Below are 18,961 nucleotides of genomic sequence, written 5' to 3'. Positions count from 1 at the left end.
TGTGTTAGATGTCACTTTCATATATTATACATCATTTTGAAAAACATTCAAAGTGAACCTCAGAAATACATGCCAAAAATGGTATAGAAAAAATCATAAGTAGGAGAACAGAAATTTAAATTGATATCAAGAGGAAGAGAAAAAAAATAGAGTACATATAGGAAGTCCATGAAGACGTTTGGAGGGGAGGGGGGTTGGGGGTTGGGTGAGCCTGGTGGTGGGTATTAAGGGGGGCATGTATTGCATGGAGCACTGGCTGTGGTGCATAAACATGAATCTTGGAACTCTGAAAAAAATTAATTAATTAATTAAAAATTAAAAAGACAATAAATTTTAAAAATAAAAAAAGGAAAGCCATGAAGACACATGCATCATTCACATATTTAATTATAAGCTTTCTGTTTTAGAATGAGAAAGAGACCCTCTAAGCATTGCTAATAAACACTGCAGCTCATACTCAAGATCTATTCCTCTCTCTTCCTGATTAACACAACTTTCTTTTATTCAGGTAACTATGTGGATTAGGGGTAGATTCTGACAAATCTAAGCTAGTCACGTAATCTCATTCCCTCTGCTAATAGTTGTTGAGGTAGGTAGCTAGCCTGGTTCTGGCCAAAAAATGGTAGGGGGTAACTAGGAGGCCTCTGGGAGATGTCTCCTTAAAATCAGGAAGAATATACTGTGAGAGAGATTGGCATATTTGATTCTTCTAGATGTTACTGCCTGAAGATTTGACTCCTGATGCTCTGCAACCACCTAACAACCATGACTGAGGTTGCCTGATAACAAGTTTGACACTAATGGTGGCAGAGCAGAGAAAAATGTGAAGTCATGCATGCCATGAAGGTCACTGAGCTGCTGAATTAATCATACTCTAACCCAAACCAATTCCTGACGTCTTGTTAACTGAGATTATACATTTATTGATGCTTTGGTAATTGGAAATGGTGTTGCAGATAATGCTCTTTGTCTAGGAGGGGGAAATATCCCTTCTTTGGGAGAAGCAAAATTTCTCTAGTAATTAACTGAAATTTTTCTTAAAAACATTTTTATACAGGGACGCCTGGGTGGCTCAGTTGGTTAAGCAGCTGCCTTTGGCTCAGGTCATGATCCCAGCGTCCTGGGATCGAGTCCCACATCGGGCTCCTTGCTCGGCAGGGAGCCTGCTTCTCCCTCTGCCTCTGCCTGCCATTCTGTCTGCCTGTGCTCGCTCTCTCTCCCTCTCTCTCTGACAAATAAATAAAATCTTTAAAAAAAAAAAAATTTTTATACAGAACTTCATAAAGAAGGTGGTAAGCATTGGGATGGACAATATCCTGAAAAAATATTTTGTAGCAAGAGTAAAATTAGACTTTTATAAGAATTCTATGAGAATATAGCATCAAAAAGCCATTCCAGGAGAACAAACCATCAGGACTATACAACATAGACAATGCTATAGTTTTCTACTAGTCTGACTTTATTTTCAAATAAATTCTAACTTGTCTAGGGTTTTCCCAAAGAATGCATCAGAAGTTAAAATATTTTAGTAATAATAGATGTCCTATCAAAAAAGAAGGAGAGGGCGCCTGGGTGGCTCAGTGGGTTAAGCCGCTGCCTTCGGCTCAGGTCATGATCTCAGAGTCCTGGGATCGAGTCCCGCATCGGGCTCTCTGCTGAGCAGAGAGCCTGCTTCCCTCTCTCTCTCTCTGGCTGCCTCTCCGTCTACTTGTGATTTCTCTCTGTCAAATTAATAAATAAAATCTTTAAAAAAAAAAATTAAAAAAAAAAAAAAAAGAAGGAGAAGGAAGAGTAGCAAAGAAGGGAATGAAGAAGGAGAAGGAGAATGTAGAATGGTCAGATACATTTGGGAAGGCTGGGATAACAATGTTAAACAATTTCTCCAAGATCATCATGTTATGATATGATAACATGCATTAAGAATGTCCCAGATAGCAGGGCACCTGAGTGGCTCACTCCGCTAAGTGGCCAACTCCTGATTTTGGCTCAAGTCATGATCTTGGGGTCCTGGGATTGAGACCCACTCCATGCTCTATTCTCAGTGCAGAGTCTGCTTGAGATTCTCTTGCTCCCTCTCTCTCTCTCTCTGCCCCTACCCCTGTTCGTATTTGTTCTCTCTTTCTCTAAATAAATAAATAAAATCATTAAAAAAAATAAAATTAGTGGGGTGCCTGGGTGACTAAGTCAGTTAAGCACCCAACTTTGATGCTCAGGTTATGATCTCAGGGTCATGAAAGAGGCTCTGTACTCAGCATGGAACTTAAAATTCTCTCCCTCTCCCTCTCCCATCACTTGCAGAATGTCCCAGAGAAGCACACAGCATGTAGTATTTCCTTCATTTATCTGACCTCAAAGTCCCCTCTCTGTTCTTAAAGCATTTAGAAGGAATATTTTTCTATATAATAGTCTATATGTTCTATATAGATCATGCAATAGGAAACTCTGAGCAATTAACATATGGAATGTCTTCAAGATTGCCACAGACCTCATTGCTCGCTGCATTAAGCATCTGACCAACATACAGCCAGCAGTTGCAGTCGCTGGTTTTCCATATGCGCCCTTACATGCTGAGGGAGGCTCCTGTAATTTAGACATTATTTAGGTGGATCGTACAATTGATATTCATTTTATGGAAAAGGAGAAGACTGGTAGAAACCCTGCTAGGCAGTAAACATCCTATTTGTACATGGTCTTGGACCTGAAGGACTGGCAGGAAAATAAATTAATCAACATTTATCATAACCCAAAGTCTTAACTCCAGCAACAAAGGATTGTTCAAATTTTACTAAGACAATTTGGAGTTAATTTTCTTCCTGCGATAATATGAAAACTAATGCTACTTCTTTACCTGCTTTATTGGTACCTATTGGGAACTCTTGAGAAAGAATATTGTAAACTAGAAAATATTTACTAAGAGAAACTTCTGGTAATCTTTAATCTGATCATTAGCTGGAAAAAATATCTCAATGACATGCTAGAAAAGAAAAAAATAATAATTACAAATTTTATTTTATTTTCACCAGTACCCCAGATTAATCTGAAAATAAGACAAAAATCTTAGTCAATCAGAATGTTAATGTGATCTCCTTTGTTTAAAAAAAAAAAAAAAAAAGGAAACAACAAGGCCAAAATGGAGTTACTCATGCTAGACCCCATGTCAGCAAACTAAGACTTAATACCTAACCTAATTATAATTATGGCCTCTCCAGAAATGTGATCTTTAACCATTTTGGAATTACCTGGTCAACACTAGTGAGGTAGTAGAGCCCAGCTGATAGAGCCCAGCTTTCCCCAAAGGAAAGTGACCTTGCCTAAAACAATGCACTCATCACTAAAAACATCTTTGCCCCTCCTCCTCCTGGCTATAAAATCTTCCATTTTATACAGCTCCTCAGAGCTCCTTTCTATTTGTTAGAATGGAATTCATGAATGAGTGACTAAAGGCAATTAGATCTTCAAGTTTTCTTAGTTGAATTTCATTTTTTAGCACCTCTTTATCTCCTCTGCTTCACACCCGTGATGTGAGTTGATTTAAAAAATTGTAATTGTTGAATTGAGACTAGTTAGAGATGAATTCATCAAAAATATCAAAAATACTATGGACTTCATAGAGAGCTGTGATCCCTTACCTGCTTTCTTGGAAGTCTCTTCTCTTTTGAATTAATCCAAGAAAAAGCTAATCCCTGTATACAGTTTTCCACCCAATCCTAACCTTGGTTATAGATCAGAATTGTTCCGTTCAGAAGCACTGATAAGACACATACCCATCCATACCAGATGCCGCGCTTGGTGCCGGAAGCAAGGAGCTGGACGGGATGCCCTCCCTGACTTCAAGAAAGTCATATAAATCTTACCACTTGTCTGCCAGGGATCGAAGGACACCTAGCTGTCTACACTCATAGTGAGAATAAAGAGTAGAAAACACACATCAGTAATGGTTAATCAATGGCAATTGTGGAGTTGATTCTTTTAACTGGTGGGAGAGGTTTATTTTAAGTCAAGAGGCTGATACTTAAGAGATTGCCTCTATAGAGCACTAAGACAACTGGCCAATTTGATCATTTGAACCAAGAAACTCTTAATCCAATGATTCTTGATGCTCTTCATAATATTTACATTTGTCGATTGAAATATGTTCAATTTGACAAGGTAAATACTGACTTTGTTCTATATTTAGACCACACAGTCTGGGAGTGGGCATGGAAGAATAGGGAGAAAAGGTAGAGAAGAATAAATATAAAAAAGAAAAAGAAGTAGCTGAGGCTCAAGAAACTTACAAAGGTGTGGGAGGGATTAACATGCAAATAGTTAACTGTAGAAGTTGCATCAAAGGGACAAGGAACAAATGGTAGGGAAATAATGAGAAACTGGGTGGGGGAGGGGCAACTGAGAAAGTTTTATATGGTAAGTAGCGTTCTACCTAGGCACTGAAAGAAGAGTTTGATTTTATTACAGGCTAAATAGGAGAAATTCACCCATCACCATGGATACTCTTCTAGCTTTAAGCTTTAATCTTACCCTCTTCTAGAGCTCTGCTTTGCCATCATTCTTGGCAGACATCACCCTTGTTCCACTGACTGGGTCTTGAATTTATGACACGTAAGTACTTATAAGATTATCAGAAAGGAAGTTGCTTTTAATACCAAATTTTCTAGGTTATAATGGGATTTGGGGAAAATGCACCTGTCACAGGAGTCATTTGGCACTAAATTTATATCAGTTCATAGATGCTTAGATCACAAACTCATTCTATATAACTTAAAAAATAGAATCTATACATCAAATATTATAGCTAAAAGGTACACAAGGTAGCATATAACCCAAATCTCTTGAATTTAGAAATAAGAAAACTGAGGCATAAAGATGTTAAGGGAATTGCCAAAGGTCACACTGAGATTTTTTATAGAATGGTGCTAGAAATTGGGACCACAACTGATGCAGCTTTCTCTCCATCACACTCACTTTCCCAGATTTGCTTGGTTAAATAAATTTACCACTGGTTAAAGAATTGCAAATCACCAAGATGCTGGTTGCAGGGGAAAAGTTTTATTTGGGTGCATTTGCTGACACTCTCCATCTAGGAATTATTATTGATGTGATAGCACAGGAGCTCATGTCTTTCACTGGCAGCTTTCCATAAAAACCCAAAAACAGTTTTAACAGTACCCCTGTTGCCTTTTTTCAACTACAACTTATGTATATTTTCCTGTCAAAAGGAATATGCTTTATGCACAAATTAGCATCTGCCTTGTTCTTGCTGAATCTGTGTAATCAGTATAATAACGAGAGAAATGACTCATAATTTTTGCCTTATGTTTTTTTTCAATTTGATAAATTAAAAAGCAATGCCAAATTGCAGTTATGAAGACACAGCTGAGAAGTATGTTTAACTGCCACAGCCTCGTACAGTCTTTACAGGAAGAAAAGCCACATCTGTTTCTTTTGTCAGCTTGTTTGAGGGATGATGACACTCGGGAGAGAAACACCAATCCAGGAATTCAAGAGATTTTATGAACCAAACCAAATCAAACAAAAAAACCAATCAGCATGTCCTTGAAGATAAATGATTTTTAGTTTTTCCAGCCTGATTGTATTCTTGGGGGTGGGGAGTGGGCCAATTATTCTAATTTCAAACTATTTAGCCCATTTTCTAATTAATTAATACATTTTTTTAAGATTTTATTTATTTGCCAGAGAGGGAGAGTACACATAAGCAGGCAGAGAGGCAGAGAGAGGCAGCGAGCGAGGCAGGCTCCCTGCCAAGCAAGGAGCCCAGTGCAGGACTCGATCTCAGGACTCTGGGATCATGACCTGAGCTGAAGGCAGGGGCTTAACCAACTGAGCCTCCCAGGGTCCCATTAATTAATATTCTTAAATATTAACAGTATCTCAAGGGTTTCTACAGAGAAGTATAAGTTGCAATACTGTATCATCTGATTCCTATGTTTAGTGTTTATGATTTTCATTTAATTTTAGCATGCAATAAAAACTTTTATGTCCTGACATGTTAACATACAGTACTGAAGTGGAGAAAATTCACTGGACTTTGTAGCTAAGGGTAGAATTATAATATTATGTGATCATTTTTATTGTTCAGTGTGTATCTTCAGTCCAGTGACAGAAGGTAGATAAACCTCTAAGAGGAAGTATAACCAGAGGCCAGGAAAATACACTAAGTCAATAGAGGGCTTTGAAAACATAAAAGCTAAACAAGTAGGGATGCTAAAGCAATAATATCTTCTAGGAGTTACATGAGCATTTCTAATTAATTCTTATACTTTAGTGTGCTAATACATCATGAATTATTTTAAATTCTACATGTTCAAATGGGACTATAATTTGTTCTTCGAAGGAGTGAATGCTGTGATGTGACTGAAAAATAATTTATATAATCTTAGGCTGCAATACTGAGAGTATAATATCCTGAGCAAAGGAGATCAAAAGGACCCAAAGCTGATCAGGAAAGGCAAAGCTGTTCTACATAGAAGAATGCCAGTTTATAAAGGTTAAATGAGTAACACTAGAAATGTTTCAACTGCCAACGTAATAACTGCTGGAGGCAAGGGTCATCAATGGATGCTAGAACTATGGGTATAAATTGCTGGAGAATAGGATACTCACAGTCTTGAAGTATTAGCCCACATATAGTGGATTAATTACAAAGAAGACTGACCTTTATAATGGAGGGTCTGCAAATATCATCTTAACCAAATGATCAAATGTTTGCCACTAACAACGAGACCAACTGATAGACCCACCTCCTAATGTGATAGAGGGATAAGACACAACATTGACTATGTAGTATTCTGGCGAAAATGTTTTACCTGAATCTAATAATGAAAAATTATTCAGATCAATTCACATTGTGGGACATTCTGAAAGACACCAGTTCCAGATTCTTTAAAAAATAATAATAATAATAATAACATTTTCAAAATTTTTAAAAAGTAAAATGAGGGGAATTTAAGAAGATCAAAGAGACATAACCACCAAATGCAAAGCCTGATCCTTGACTGGATCCTGGGGCAGGGAGACTATGGACACTGAAAAACAATCTGAGGGTTTTGAAGGGACGGGGGGTGGGAGGTTGGGGTACCAGGTGGTGGGTATTATAGAGGGCACGGATTGCATGGAGCATGGGGTGTGGTGCAAAAATAATGAATACTGTTATGCTGGAAATAAAAAAAAATAAATAAATGGCAAAAAAAAAATATTCTATAAAGAATAATTGGGGGATGGGGCGCCTGGGTGGTTCAGTGGGTTAAAGCCTCTGCTCAGGTCATGGATCAAGCCCAGCATTGGGCTCTCTGCTCAGTGGGAAGCCTGCTTCTCTCTCTCTGCCTACTTGTGATCTCGGTCTGTCATATAAATACATAAAATCTTAAAAAAAAAAAAAAAAAAAAGAATAGTTGGGGGATAAATGGGAGTATTTTAATACTGACTGCATACTATCATAGTAACATTAAATTCTTGGATGTATTGACGGTCGAGGGATTATGTAGGAGATTATCTTTGTTCTTAGGAAATACATGCTAATGTATTTAGGGGTAATGTGCTCTAATGTCAGCAACTTAATATCACAATTTCATGTAAAAATCAGTTTACCTAGAGGTGCCTGGGTGGCTCAGTGAGCTGAGCACCCAACTCTTGGTTTTGGCTCAGGTCATAACCTCAGGGTCCTGGGATCGAGGCCCAAGGCAGGCTCTGCTCAGCGGGGAGTCTTGTCCTTCTCCCTCCACCTCCCCCGCTGCCACCCCCCCAATAAATAAATAAATAAAACCTTTTTAAAAATCGGTTTAAAAATTCATGGAGCATTACACTGGGAACTAATGAAGTACTGTATGGTGACTAACATAAAAAAATTAAAAAATCAGTTTATCTATATATGTAGAGAATAAGCAAATGCAGCGAAATATTAAAAATTTATGAATATACAGGTGTTCAATATAATATTCCTTCAACTTTTCTCTAGGATTAAATTTTTCTACACTGGGATAAAAAGAATACATCAGGAATACTGAGTTCAATTCTTTTTTTTTTTTTTCAAGATTTTATTTATTTAGTTGAGAGAGAGTGCTCACCTGTGAGTGCAAGGGGTGGGAGGGAGGAGGGGGAGGAAGAGGGACAGGCAGACAAAAGCGTGCATGAAACCCCCCAAGGGGCTCCAACCTAGGACCCGGAGATCATGAGCTGAGCAGAAATCAAGGGTCAGATGATTTTTTAAAAAGATTTTATTTATTTATTTGATAGAGAGATACACAGTGAGAGAGGGAACACAAGCAGGGGGAATGGGAGAGGAAGAAGCAGGCTTCCCGCTGATCAGGGAGCCTGATGCGGGGCTCGACCTAAGCCGAAGGCAGACACTTAAAGACTGAGCCACCCAGGTGCCCTTCGGGTCAGATGATTTACCAAATGAGCCAACCAGGCGCCCCTGAGTTCAATTTTTGATATACTTTAAAGGAGACTACCATATTTCCAGGGAAAACTGAGAGAATCAAATTTCAAGATAGTGAGGGGATCAGAAGACAATGTCATATTAAAATTGGGAGTGTTCACAGGCAGGAGAGAGAATATTCTGGATCCGAAAATCCAATCTTACAGAGAATGTAGTAGATTTCTTCTTTCTCCTGAAAGAATTCCTCGGACAAATGCTGGAATTTAACAAGCACCCTAAAGCTAAGAAGAGCAGAGACTGAATGGCATTTTACCTGAGTGGATGAGGGGTCAATGAAGACAACCCCTCCATACCCCTTCAACTTTGCGTCCTCGGTCAAATCAGAAACTGGTCTCTCCCATCGTCTTCTGGAAGCACAATGACATTCACCCCACAGAGCTTTCAGACCGTCAGACATACATCAGAAGCATTATTCAAACTTCTGGTTCATATATATACGTGTGTGTGTGTGTGTGTGTGTGTGTTTGTGTGTGTGTGTGTGTGTGTGTGTATTTAGAGCAGCACACCCATTTTACGTCAGACATTCTGTCTAGCATTAAGGTTCCAGAAACAATAGGAATGATGAGGTTCCTGCCCTCATGGCTTTTCAATCTAGCTTATAGTTCTGGGAAACAATGAGAACTAAGGAAATCAGTTTTTGTCCATTTTATAGAAATGTTGTCTTATGCTTAAGAAAAACTGTAACAGTTATCCTGAATAGCCGTATAATCTTTATGGACATATTGGGAAACAATGTTTTGTCTTATTAACATCTAAGCACATCCCTAAGGAATATGCCCTAGTGAGCCACATTTAAGGAAACAACATTAACTATTTACCTTTAATTTATTATACCCATTTCTTAATATTTGGTATATCTTCTAAATTTATGCCCACATATTAATTAATAATTAATAATTAATGTGGCTTCAATAAACCTTTTATAATTCTGCAATATATACTTTGAGATAACTGAATGTTCTCTGCTTTTAGTAAGGTTGATAATTACTTTCTGCAATTATGTGTTCAAAAACCAAGTACATGTTGAATATTGGTAAACTTTATAAAAGGATAGGTGTTTTAAAAATGGTTTTGTTGGGGCGCCTGGGTGGCTCAGTGGGTTAAAGCTTCTGCCTTTGGCTCAGGTCATGATCTCAGGGTCCTGGAATCGAGCCCCACATCAGGCTCTCTGCTCAGCGGGGAGCCTGCTTCCTCCTCTCTCTGCCTACTTGTGATCTCTGTCAGATAAATAAATAAAATCTTAAAAAAAAATAAATAAATAAAAATGGCTTTGTCAATCTCCTAGCTCTAAAAGGAGGGGTTTGGGTGGCTCTTGTTCACAATCTGCATAAAGCTGGAGTAGATCTGCTCTTCAGAGGGGTCTGTGCCAGAGGAGGTGGTCAGAAATAGAGTATGTATTGAAGCAGTCTTGGATATCAACAGACGGAGTTCTAAACTGTGTGCAAGGGAAGAAAGGAGGGAAAATAGTGAAGAAGTCCTGAGCATGTTAGACCCAAAGATTACAGTAAAACTGTAAACTGAAAATGATTCACATGGAATAAAATCAATACAAGTCATTCAGAGGTAAAGCGTTGAATGTCTCAGTACAGGCTTTTCTATGGATCTAATTAGTTAGACTCCTGGCTTAAAAAAAAAAACAGAGAGTCCAAACTATCTTTTCCTGCCAGATGCAATTTCTGTATGCTTCCAGAGAGGCCCAAATACATAATTATGAATTTAGCAAAATTTATCTTTGGCACTCCTATTTAGACCAGGGCATTCTGCATTTTCCTGCAAAATCAAACTAGTCTTTAAGTCCTAATGGCATCTCATGTGTGGGAGAGTAGGCCCCACTCCTCTGTCCTCAGCCTTATGAAAATGATGGCTTATTCACCCTTATTCGTTCGGTTCAGCATGATAGAGACCCCAGAAAACTATGGGTGGTGGAACTAAGACCCTGTCCTGGCACCCTTCCTGAAAATCGACTATATGTGAGAATATTTATTTGGGGGCTCTCAGTCTTATTCCATTGATCTACATGTCTATTCTTATGCCCGTATGATACCATCTTGATTATTATAGCTTTGTAGTACATTTTGAAATTGGAAAGTGTAAATTTTCTAACTTTGTTTCTGTCTTCCAAGACTGTTTTGCCTTTTCAAGGTCCCTTGCCTTCCATGTGAACTTTAGGATCTGCCCATCAAATCGACAAAGCAAAGCCAGCTGGGATTTTCATGGGAGTAGCACTGAAACTATAGATCAATTACAAATGAAATTTAAAATATTAAGTTTTCCATTTCATGAACACAGAGTATGACTTTCTGCATATTTAGGTCTCCATATTTACATGGAACTATGATAATTTGTGCCCCCAAGCCTTTGTTTTGTTATTATTTATCAGTTTGAATGATTTCATAACTCAAAATCACATACAAAATAAAGTGATTCGTTATCAGACATAACAAGAAGATATCAGAATCAGTTCTGGTTGATGGTTCCAGGACTGGTTAATTTATGACCCTCTCAGAAACACGGCTTTTTTTCCCCTCTAACTTGTCTCCTGTGGTGGCAAATGTCTCTATTAGTTTCAGATTTCATATAATGACAGAGCAGCACACAAAAACCAGATGAGACCATCCTATCTTCACATGGGATGTCCCAGAATCTGCACAGTCAATATTCCCTCAAATCTACCTCATGTGGCAGAATTGAATGATGTGACCTTTCCTGCACCTACCATGACAAGAGCAATGGAACTCTTACTATTGAGTTATATTATGATACTCCAGATGTAACCCCCAAGGCTAGAGAGCGCCCAAACCTGAAATGATGCATGAAGCCATCAGAAATACAAAGAACATCAGGATTCTGATAGCAAGGACAAATTGAAGAGGAAATAGTGGTTCAGGAGCAATCAACAGGGTCAGGGACATATTTCTTCTGTTTGAAACTCCTTTATCTTCCTTTACTTCATGAAGGATTCCCACTTGTCTTTCAAGTCTTCTTCTTTGGAAACCTTTCTTAAACCCACAAGTTAGCTGCTCTCCTCTGTGCTCACATAGCCCCTCAGACATACACACACACCTCCTTATAGAACTGATAGAACTTACACAGTCCAAGCACAAGAAAGCTCAGTCTTGAGCTATTACATTCACTCCCTTATTCTATCTAAAATTGCACATATTTTAGATCCCTGTACATATACTCTTTCTCAATTCTATTGTTATGAAAGGTCTGCCAAGTGCCTGGTTCTGGTAACTTCCTGCTGGCGACCCACTTCTCTTTTGATGGCTATGGTCCTGAATCACTCTGCCTCTACATCATGTTCATGACCAGAGGCCTTTCATTTAGCTCATGCTCAGCTAGTCTTTTTGACTGTAGGGGCAAAATGAGACCAAGTTTAGCCTAAAGATCTGTCCCTTCCTTAAAAAGAGATCACATCACTCATACATATTCCTCTATCAACTATCTCTTCAGCTAGCCTCTTCCCTCCTTTAATATGTCCATTGTCACACAGACCACACAACAACCCAACTCTAGAATTTCTAGAGCAATGGACTCTAGTAATTTGGTGGATTCTGAGTGTGAGTGATGAATAGGGGCAAACAAGAGACCAATGTGAAAAACACAACTTGGAATTCTGGTATGAGATCCAAAAAAGTAGAGATAAGGAAACAAGCAGGAATAAAGTACATTTGCAAATAATGAAATTCAACATGAAGTAAATAAGAAAATAAGAATTTTCCTCTCCGTGCTTCTAGAAAGCCATTTCAACTGAGCTTTTCACTTACATGTAGTTGATTTAATATGCTATTCAACTAGGTATTGTTTAATGAAATAATTTAATAAATAATATATCAATGGAATACAAATCCAGTAGCTTTTAGCTAGGGGTAAAAGATACAACCTGTCATGCTCTCCCTAATATTTTATCTGGAATTTAAGACAGTAAGGTCTAACACATTACTAAGAGAAAAAGTAAAGGCAGTGGCACCTAATAAAAGCTTACAGTGTACAAAGCCCTGTACTAAAATATTAATACATTATCTCATTTTTCCTCATCATCATCCTATCTGTTAACAATAATTACCCTAATGTTACAGATGCAGATACACAAACTGGGGGCCAAAACGTAAAATGTCTATGATGACAAGTCTCTTAAGAAAAAAAACTAGACTTTGCACCCTTCTGTCTGATTCCAAAGCCATGCAACTCATCACAAGCTATACCAAAATGGAAATTGGGCGTCCAGAAAGCTGGCTTCCACTGAAAGCAAATCTTTACATTCAGATTGTAGCTCATCTGTGACACCGGGCACTTTCATAGCCTCAGGTGAAGCTGAGGTGTTCTCTGTTTGTCATGAATTACCCTTTAAAGTCAACTTGTCAATCAGCAGAAACCATCCCACGTGAAGGATGTCTTTCCTCTCCCTCCAGCATGTGGCCAAGCATGCGGTGGAATACACATGAAGCTGGAGGAGACTGAAGTATGTATCACATTCTTCAGGCTGTGGACTTTTAGATAAAATGTGTTTTCCAGGAGAGCTCTGTTTTTTTGTCAATTCTTTGTTCCTGCTGTAATCAGAGTGGTTGCCTTACAATGCAGCCTGCAAAACACGAGATACCGCTGTGTCCATCACTGTGGAAACAGACTGCTGAGAGCTAAGAACCTACATTTAGCCCTGCAAAAGACTGCACTTCCAACAATTAACTGTCTTTCCCTTGTAGAGGTCTGATTTTCCCAAATTATTTAACTGAATTTTAAAATGTCAATTTTCAGGGTACCTGGGTGGCCCAATTTGGTTAAGCATCTGCCTCGGCTCAGGTCATGATCACGGAGTCTTGGGATCAAGCCCTGCATCAGGATCCCTGCTCAGCAGGAAGCCTGTTTCTCCTTCTTCTTCTGTCTCTCCCCTTGGCTTGTACTCTCTCTCTCACTCACTCTCTCCTTCAAATAAATAAATGATAATAAAAATCTTTAAAAATAAAATATCAATTTTCCAACATGTGCTAATTGGCACTGTTTTAAAAAGAGTTTTGAACAGTGGTGGTAGGCAAATGGTTCCCTCAGAACATCCATGTCCTCACTTCTGGAAACTATGAAATTTGCACCTTACATGACAAAGGGGAAGTAGGGTTTCAGATGGAATTAAGGTTGCTAATCAGCTGACCTTAAAACAGGGAGATTACTCTGGATTACCGAGATGGGCTCAATGTAATCACAAAGGTCCATAAATGTGAAAGAAGGAGGTGGAAGAAAAAGTCAGAATGATATGTTAGTGACTAACTCGCTGTTGCTGGCTTTGAGGCTGGAGGAGGAAGGCGACCCGCCATGGAGTGTGAGTGGTCTCTACAGTTAGAAATGGCAAGGAGATGGATTCTTTCTAGAGCTTCCAGGAGAAAGCAGTCCCTACCCTGCTGTAGCCCACAAGACCTCTGTCAGACTTCCCTAACCTACAGAACTGTCAGATGATACACTCATGTTTTCAGCCACTGAGTCTGTGGTCACTTTACAGGAGCTACAGGAAAATAATACACTGTTCAAGGATTTTTTTTTTTAAAGATAAATTGAGTGAAGACCTGTGACTTTATGAATTTATAAAGTTACGTCCGGGGCACCTGGGTGGCTCAGTGGCTTAAGCCGCTGCCTTCAGCTCAGGTCATGATCTCAGGGTCCTGGGATCGAGTCCCATGTCGGACTCTCTGCTCAGCGGGGAGCCTGCTTCCTCCCCTCTCTCTCTCTGCCTGGCTCTCTGCCTACTTGTGATCTCTCTGTCAAATAAATAAATTTAAAAAATCTTTAAAAAAAAAAAAGTTACGTCTGTGCCAAGACAGCTCCACAGTGAGAAACAATCATGTGTGTACCGAGGTGAGGACAGCACAGTCCTGGGACTGACTAGCACTTTGACCACTGACTGAAGGTGTAACAGCATGGCTTTCTTGTTCACCTTAGCAATTTCGGTTACCTGGGGAAATGTCAACAATGAATATGGATTAGTTACATTTGGAGTATGGAAATAATGCATCTGGGTTCCAGGGGGTTGTAAGCTTATGAAAGGGGAAAAGAAATGATAGCAAACTACCAAAAGAAAAATAAAATTTTTAGTATTTTTGCAAATATGTATTCTACTTCTTATACCTATGTGATATGGAAAATAGCACCAGATTGATTTTTCCAGGTTCTTGGGAAGTATTTTATAATTCAAAATGTAAAGCTAAGGTGACCCATGCAGAATTTAGTGCATCCTAAAGTACTAAAATTATTTATGTTATATGCTTATGCTATTTTTTCAGTTAACCAATAAAAATTTTCGAGTGCCTACAACATTTAAGATACTGATGTATATGCCATAGACTATAAACATATGTTTCTTCCATTCCACAAGGAATTAATAATAATCTAGAATTAATAATAAACACACACACATACACACACTTCATAGGTGGGAAGAGAGAGAGAAAAGACACAGATAAAGAAGAGGAAGAGATTTCAAAGATAATCTCTAATCCTCACTCTTCAGCTAAATACTATCCCTATTTTAAGATTAAGGAAATCAGACGCAGAAAAGTAATAGTCAAGGCCAAATGCTTAGGCAACAACTCTGACAAACTGCTTATGGTAAGAAAAACTGGTTTTGATGGCCTCAGCTCTGTACCTGGTACTGTTCTCAGTGTCTAACATTCACATGACAACGTACAAAGCAGGTTATTATTCACACTTTCCAGCTAAGGAAACAGAAGCACAGAGAGGTTAAGTATCCTCCCCAAAGTCACGCACTTAGTGACAGGGTTATGGCCAAACCCCAGGCATCTTGACTCTGCCGTCCACTGCTTAACCACTACCCACACCAACTCTGTAGTAACTCTTTCCTAATGAACCTGAGGATTTCCCTAGAAACCTGTTTTGGTTTTTTTTTGTTTTTTTAAGATTTTATTTATTTATTTAATTGATAGAGAGAGAGAGACCACAAGAGAGGGAACACAAGCAGGAGGAATGAGAGGGGAGGGAGCCCGATCCTAGGACCCTGGGATTATGACCTGAGCCGAAAGCAGAGGCTTAATGACTGAGCCACCCAGACACCCCCCAACCATCAACCTGTTTTAAACTGGAGCCTAATACACTGTCTGATAGGGAACTACAGAACTTGTCAGTTTTATGAATGTGAATTAATATAATGTTTTCTCTGGAGAGCATTCCAACAGAAACGAGTAAAGTAGTAAGAGTAATTACTAATTACTGTATTTATGACAAGCACCTGAGGCTCACTGTGACTCCTGCCATGACTTAGTGAAAAGATCTCAAGGCTTAAGTCATTTATTCTACAATTCCTGAAGGTTAGAGAACCTCCTCATTAATTTTCTTGGTGTCGTGCAAGTATTACGTGAAAATGTGGTTGCCTGCTTTATTCGTAACTTATTAAAACAAAGCACTTCTGCTTCTTCCTTCTTTCATTTAGTTCTTCATGTTTCTTTAGATTGTCCTCCAAACACATCTCTGCATTCTGAGAATTGGCTAGTGGACTAAACGACAAAATATGTGAAAAAAAAAATTGAAGTGAGAAATTCTCTAGGTGTCTATTTCTCCACTTCAGACCAATATTATTTTCATCTGTTTGCATTTCCCAGCCTTGTTACACTGTCAGTGTTTTGGCAAAGCGATAATAGAATTTATCTGGAAGAACTGGATGTAAAGAGCACATCCTTCTTCATATGGCAATTTGTGATGAGCTGTTTTTCAGTAAGGTATGACGGTAAGGTAGCCCTGGCTTTTAGAAAGCATGGGTTCATATTCTGGTTTTGGCATGAGTTTATAATTATTTCCTTTCTTAGAAAGGGGAGGAATCCAAATATCTCAATTTAACCTGAAGTTTTGGACGAGAAGCTGTGAGTTTTATCCTCAGTTTCTGATTTTCTATGAAATAATAATATGCACATAATGAACTACAATTGGGCATGAATGATAAAAGGTAGATAATCATAAGGACCCCCTATTGGCTAGGCTCATGGTACTCATGTTGTAATTTAATCCTCAAATAATCCCATTTTTTTAGTGAGGAAACAAACTCACAGAGACTGAGAAATTGCCCAAATTCATATTGGTAGTGATCAGAGTCCTATCTATCTGACTCCAAGTGAATCCTCTTTTTTTTTTTTTAAGATTTTATTTATTTATTTGAGAGAGAGAGAGAAGGAGCAAGTGGAGGGGCAGAGGGAGAAGGAGAAGCAGACTTCCTGCTGAGCAGGCATACTGACATGGGGCTAGATCCTGGGACTCCAGGATCATACCTGAGCTGAAGGCAGACGCTTAATCGACTCAGCCACCCAGGTGCTCCTGGGACAATCCTTAATGTTACCATATATACCACGTATTGTTGAACACTATTAAATGAAAGTACAACAAAAGTAGAATCAGATGTAGTATTTTAAACTACTGGGTTTACATCTAAATTAAAATTTAGACCTACTCATTTCTATGGCATTGGATTTATCTATCTCAGCCTCAGTTTCCTTACTTATAAGGTAGAAACAACACTACCTATTTTTGCAGTTTTTAATCTCACACTTTAGAGATAATATATTTGAAATATACAACATAATACCTAAAATACAGCAGCTACAGATAGGTAGTTGCTAATATCATTAATTTGTAAATTGCTTTTCTGTATCTCCCAAATCAGCAAGATAAAATAAAATCAGTAAGAAAAAAATGTTTGCCCCCTTTAAAAGTCTATCTGTGTGAGGAAGAGTTGTCAGTGAACTGCTAAATACATCAAGTTGTAGAGAAACACTTATCAGCTATCTTTATAGTAGCACATGAGAAGTAATTTAAGGACACCGCAAAGAGGGAATCATGTAACCCATGCCCGTATGCAAGAGCTCACGCCAGGAACAAGAAACAGTGGATAGCAAGAATCACCAGGAGGGATAGTGTCTCTGGATTATATTGACTCAGGCACATGGGCAGAAGTAAACCTGGAGACTGATGATTCCCAGAATCTGCAATATGGTAGAGGTAAGGGTTGGATTTGGGGGGATCAAGGCTGAATCACAGGAACACAGCCACATGCCATGGTAGCACAGCACCATTTTATTAAGTTTCCCAAGATGAAAGGGCCCTATTCCAAAGACTGCCAGTTTATACCTCAACAAGTAGACTATGGAACTGCCTGTTTTCCTAAGTTCTAACAAACCTTAATTTTCTTCTGCTCAAAGAATTCGTTTCTAGATTTCTTACCAAGCTAATATCAAAACTGAAAGATAAAAGTGATGCATGAATTAAGAAATCAACTGGTCTGGGATCTCAAAGACTTAAGCAAGCAGGGGAGCCAAAATAAATAAATAAATAATGAAACAAATCTTGATAGCAAGCCCATCACTACAGAACAAAGTAAAGCTATAGCTGTTGGGGCTGCTGTTTGTGCTTTAGAAGGCTTCTGACCATGAGAAACAAAAAAATTGGAATTCACTGTGACATTCCTACTTAGCCTTAACATAACCCTGAGGGGAATAGAGGCACCTTCTAAAAACTATCTGTTTCAAGGCCCCAACCCAAAAGTCCAGAGTAGAGGCCAAGGACCTGCATTTTTTTAAATATATTTAATTAATTAATTAATTTGACCGAGATCATAAGTAGGCAGAGAGGCAGGCAGAGAGAGAGGAGGAAGCAGGCTCGCCACAGAGCAGAGAGCCCGACTCGGGACTCGATCCCAGGACCCTGGGATCATGACCTGAGCTGAAGGCAGAGGCCTCAACCCACTGAGCCACCCAGGTGCCCAAGGACCTGCATTTTTAACAAGATTCCATGTAGTTCTGAGGCAACTAGTTCTCAGACCATAGTCTGAAACATATTGACCCCTGGCCTCAACTCTGGCTACACACTGAATCAATGAGCAAGACTGCTATGGAAGGGTGATGGGCTAGATGGATCATAGGTTCACTGAGGAGGAATGAGCACTGAGTGTAACATGTCAGTGGTGAATCATTAAATTCTACTCCTGAGACCACTATTACACTATATGTTAACTAACTAGAATTTAAATAAAAGCTTGAAATTAAAATAAAATCTCAGATGGCCAAGAGCCACCAGTTGAGGGACTTGCAAAATGATGAGATGAATGTGATAATTAAACATTTTAAAACCTTATGAAATACTTCAGTAGCATTCAGGACCTTGCAGTGGATTCCACAGCACTTATGTTCAGTTATTACAAAGCTGTGATAAACAGAAAATCGTAGGTAACCAGATTTTATGTCATTCTCTACTTTTTATTTTATTAAAACAAAAGAAGGAACAGAGTAAAATCCACAGACTACTTAAAAAGAATATGATAGGGGCGCCTGGGTGGCTCAGTGGGTTAAGCCGCTGCCTTCGGCTCAGGTCATGATCCCAGCGTCCTGGGATCGAGTCCCGCATCCGGCTCTCTGCTCAGCGGGGAGCCTGCTTCCTCCTCTCTCTCTGCCTGCCTCTCCGTCTACTTGTGATTTCTGTCTGTCAAATAAATAAATAAAATCTTTAAAAAAAAAAAGA

Source organism: Mustela erminea, chromosome 1, assembly GCF_009829155.1.
Source record: "Mustela erminea isolate mMusErm1 chromosome 1, mMusErm1.Pri, whole genome shotgun sequence".
In the NCBI taxonomy this organism is placed as follows: domain Eukaryota; kingdom Metazoa; phylum Chordata; class Mammalia; order Carnivora; family Mustelidae; genus Mustela; species Mustela erminea.
This window is presented reverse-complemented; position numbering follows the sequence as displayed.